The sequence below is a fragment of the Penaeus chinensis genome, chromosome 27, assembly GCF_019202785.1.
Source record: "Penaeus chinensis breed Huanghai No. 1 chromosome 27, ASM1920278v2, whole genome shotgun sequence".
In the NCBI taxonomy this organism is placed as follows: Eukaryota; Metazoa; Arthropoda; class Malacostraca; order Decapoda; family Penaeidae; genus Penaeus; species Penaeus chinensis.
The window spans coordinates 11,676,379-11,681,378 of NC_061845.1; the positions used below are offsets into that span (position 1 = coordinate 11,676,379).

The following is a 5,000-nucleotide window of genomic DNA, read 5'->3' on the forward strand; positions in this document are numbered from 1 at the left end:
ATAATGATGATAATAATGATGATAAGAAATTATCATTATTATCATTATTATTGTTAGTAGTAGTAGTGGTGGTAGTATAATTATCATTGTTATTATTATAACAATAATAAAAATAATGCTGCTGATGATGACAAAAATAAAAAGAAGAGCTAAAAGAAGTATAATAATATTGATGGGGATGATGATGATAAAGTTCATTATAGTGAAAATAATAATAATAATAGTAACATTAGTAATGATTTTGATAACAATCACATCAATGATGATAATAGTAATAAAAGTACTAATGTGATAATGATAATAATGATAATAAGAAGAAGATGAAGAATTATTATTACTATAATGCTAATGCTAATGATAATGATAATAATAACAAAAATGATAATGATAATAAGAGTGATAATTATAACAATAATAATAATATTAAGAAGGAATAGAAAATAATGATAATAATAATAATTTAACAGTAATAATAATAATGATGATGATAACAGTAATAATAATGATAATAATAATGATAATATTAATGGTGATAATAACAATAATGATAACTAATAATAATAATAATGATAATGATAATATTCATATTAATGTCAATGATGATAATAATAGTAGTAATAATAATGATAGTAATAATAAAGGTAATAATGATAACAAATACATGATGAGCCTAATGGAATTGTTCTCAATGCAAGGAATATAAAATTGAGTTGTCAGTCTTCCTGCAAGAATGTAAACGAACAATATCTCCTTCAGAGGAATTCCTTATGAGCTTGTAACTCAGAAATGCAATTAATTAGTCCAGTTATTATCAATTATCTTCAAACATTATACCCGAGCAAACAGGTAGGCCATTACGCCTTTAATTTGAACAAACGAACACAAGATGCGACCGTTACGCGAAATGAAAGGAAGCCTTTTTTTTCACTTTGATTTCGTTTTTTTTTTTTCAGATCTCATTTCTAATTCATTTTTCCCACTCTCTCTTTCTTCTTATTTTTCTTATTATTCTTGTCTGTTTCTCTTTTCTTCTCGCGAGGAAATGAGCGACCTGTTGGAGGACATCGTTCGAAAGCGTGCTTCGAGTCTTCGGATGACGAATCTAAAGAAGGAAAACTCTTTTCATCAAAGCAAGATGATCCGGGGGCAGAGTCATCTTATTTGCGCAAGATATTAATCAAGCTTGAATTTATACTCGGGCGAGGGGGAAATGAGACATTAATTAAAGTCGTGAATTATGCTTCCGATGACATGAAGTTACAACAGGATTATTCAGGTAAAATGAGTAATCTGCATGAATTGCTCGAAAAGGGGATCAACAAATATTCGCTTTGCAACATGTATCTCATAATGAGTTATTCTGTTCGTAGGCCTGTGAATGGTACCGGCGAAAAGCTATAAACATAACAGCTAAATTTATGCCTAATAAAATTAAGCATGAACGCGATACATTAATTAGATATTGCATTTTATTTTCACAATATCATATGGTTCGCTCTCCTGTACGTCACAGAGATTCAGAGTAGGTTGAACATGGCACATTTGCATATTTCACCGGAGTTTACGATTATCACTGTAATGCAGCGTCATATTTGAACACACCATGACGTCACGGGCTGTTTGTGACGTTATGTTACGAATAAACTGTACGCACTTCTCATCTAGGTCGTTTTTGACAAGCAGTTGGAAATATAGAATTGCCAGGCGGGAGAGATAAGAAGACGAGAGGGCAGAAGAGATTAGATTAAGCTGAAATCAACAGAACAGAGAGTATGTGAGAGGCAAGATAGGAAGAGAAATCATTAGTAGGCTATGCAAAGCAAACATGCACACACACGCGCGTGCGCATATATGTGTATATATTGATAGACAGACAGATAGCTAGAGATATGCTTGCGTGTTTGTGTGTGTTTATGGTGTGTGTGTGTGTGTGTGTGTGTGTGTGTGTGTGTGTGTGTGTGTGTGTGTGTGTGTGTGTGTGTGCGTGTGTGCAGCATGTATATGTATATATCTATGTATGTATGTATGTTTGCATGCATGTGAGGGAGCATGCGAGCCCGTGAGAAAGTGAGAGAGAGAGAGAAAAGTAAAGTCAAATGGAGACAGACCTACATCTATCCATCCAGGCAAATAGACAAAGCAGCATGCAGACAGTTTGAATACCTTCTCTTATACAAAGGGCGTACATATAAATGTTCCTCCCCGTGTGTACCTCTGGATATACATTAATGGATGTATTTATTCACGCTTTGGGATAAGCTAGGCTATCAGATGCCTTATCAATTTTCCGCTGACAAAGGACCAGCAACAGAATAATTTGCTTAGTAAACGAGAGAGTGTACCCTTACATGAAAGAAAGAGGGGAGGGGATACAGGGTGATGGGGGTGGGGTGGGGAGAAGGAGGGAGAGAGCGAAGGCAGTGGAAGAGATAGATAGATAGATAGAGAGAGAGAGAGAGAGAGAGAGAGAGAGAGAGAGAGAGAGAGAGAGAGAGAGAGAGAGAGAGAGAGAGAGGAGATAGGAGATATAGAGAAGGGGATAAAGAGAGAGAGAGAGAAGGTAAAAGAGTGAGAGGTAGAGAGAGAGAGAGCGGGGAAGGGAGAAAGGGAGAAAGGGAGAGAGAGAGGGAGGGGAAATAACTATTGAATACATGCATTACTGACGTTTCTCAAAGCACCAAACGGAATTTTCTTTTATCCCAAAAATGCAAGACCACTCCTTGTTGCAGAGCGAGGCTGAGGGAGGGGGGCGCCGCTTAGGAATGGGGGGGGGGGGGTAATCGCAGTTCTCTTTCCTTTTCCTTTTCTTTTTTTCTTTTCTTTTAATGGTGTATTAGAGTGTTTATTCCACGGAGGGAGAGAATATGGACATATGTGTGTGTACACACACACACACACACACACACACACACACACACACACACACACACACACACACACACACACACACACACACACACACACACACACACACACACACACACACACACACACACACAGCTTAGTCCTTACCCGCCGTGGTGCCCAGCCACAGCAGTAACCTGCAGGCGACAATTGCAACTTCTCGCGCCGCGAACCGCCGACCACTCGGATGGGAGGCGGACACGTTACCACTGTACTAGCCCGGAGGCTAGAGGAAAGGGAGAGGAGGGGTTATAAAAGAGAGAGAGAAGAGGCAACGCGGTAACACGGGGCAGGTGAGGACAGACGGACAGAAGCGAAGGGGCGGACTATGCGCGGGGTGGCGGAGGATGTGGGAGAGACTATCGGCAGGAGAAAAGCCGCAGTTCAAGTTGAATTAAGGCAGCAGCTTTATTAAGGAGGATTCCACCAGGCGTGCACATCAGCAGAAGGAAAGACAATTCACGCCGCTGACCAGTCCATCTGATGGCCCATTGATGGCAAAAGAGTGCGTTGTTGTTGTTGTGTCCCCTGGATACAGCGTACTTATGTTGAGACAGACGTTTAGTGAGACTGGCGCCTGCCTCGCCAAAGTATTGCTTATCACAAGAGACCCAAGGAACAGCATAGGTACCCACCTTCGAGGTAGAGGGAGAACTAGTGTGGACCAGGTTACGACCGAATCCAGGTGGATTTTGCATTGTGGGTTTTCTGTGTGTATGTATATGTATGTATATATATATATATATATATATATATATATATATATATATATATATATATATATATATATACATATATATATACATATATATAAGCGTGTATATAGAGACAAATATATATATATATATATATATATATATATATATATATATATGTGTGTGTGTGTGTGTGTGTGTGTGTGTGTGTGTGTTTGTGTGTTTATATATATATATATATATATATATATATATATATATATATATATATATATATAAGTATGTATGTATGTATGTATATATGTATGTATGTATATATGTATGTATGTATGTATGTATGTATGTATGTATGTATGTATGTATGTATGTATGTGCGTTTGTATGCATGTATGTATGTATGTATGTATGTATGTATGTATGTATGTATGTGCGTTTGTATATATGTATGTATATATGTATGTATGTATGTATGTATGTATATATGTATATGAACACAAACACAGCAGCGTGTACACAGAGATGAAAAGGAAACACAGGCACAATAGGAAATGAAATTGAACCGAAATGGACAATCCCTTCCGATATTTGTTCGGCTGAAAAGAAGCTATTGGCGAGTTCGAAACGTTGCGATTCGGTTTCTTTTTATATTGTGTCTATTTTCTTTTTCAGACACGCACTCACACACATAATATGTGCGTGTGTGCGTGTGTGCGTGTATGCGTGTGTGTTTGTGCATGTGTTTGTGATCGCAAATGCGCGTTTCAATGAGTCGGAAAGAGAAAGACGGGAATTAAAATCTGCCATTCCCCCATTTTGGAAAATCTTGGGAGTCCTTTGTACATTTTCTTCCAGCGTCTATTACGAGATAAAAGGCGTCAAAATACGGGGGGGAAATATACGTGGAATATTTGCAGCGCAGGTAAATACATTCGCTTTGATCCGAGATCACTAGAGGCATTAAAAAAGGTGAACTTTTTGAGACGAGAAAGAGAGACAGATTGCTTGTAAGACTTTCCCATTTTCTTGCTCGGCGTGAAGGTGCTCTAAGAATTTCACTTTGCAGTCATGATCAGATTTGCTCCGGTTCATTGCCTCACCATATTTTGCTTCTCCTTCCTCTTGTCTATTTCATATTCTTTTATCATTTTTTTCTCATATCTGCGACATTCAGTCTGAGTCATCTTCTTTCTCGCCATCTTTCTAATGTTTTTTTTTTTTTTTTTTTTTGGTTATTTTACCTTCTTAAATCAGCCTCTTCCCCACCCTTTGTGTGTTACTACTGTATTTATAATCTCTTTAAGCATCTGTCTCTTTATTTTCCTCATCCTCTGGCTCATGAACTATCACAACTTTTACACTTTCTTCATTATCCTCTACTTCCTCATTCCCCGTGTCTCTTCA

General features: G+C 37.5%; 1 protein-coding gene across 1 annotated transcript in view; it reads left to right on the plus strand.

The window, feature by feature from the left end:
- The window catches only part of LOC125039298 (zwei Ig domain protein zig-8-like), a 41,614-nt gene that overhangs the window by 25,941 nt on the left and 10,673 nt on the right, over nt 1-5,000 (plus strand). The window lies entirely within an intron of this gene.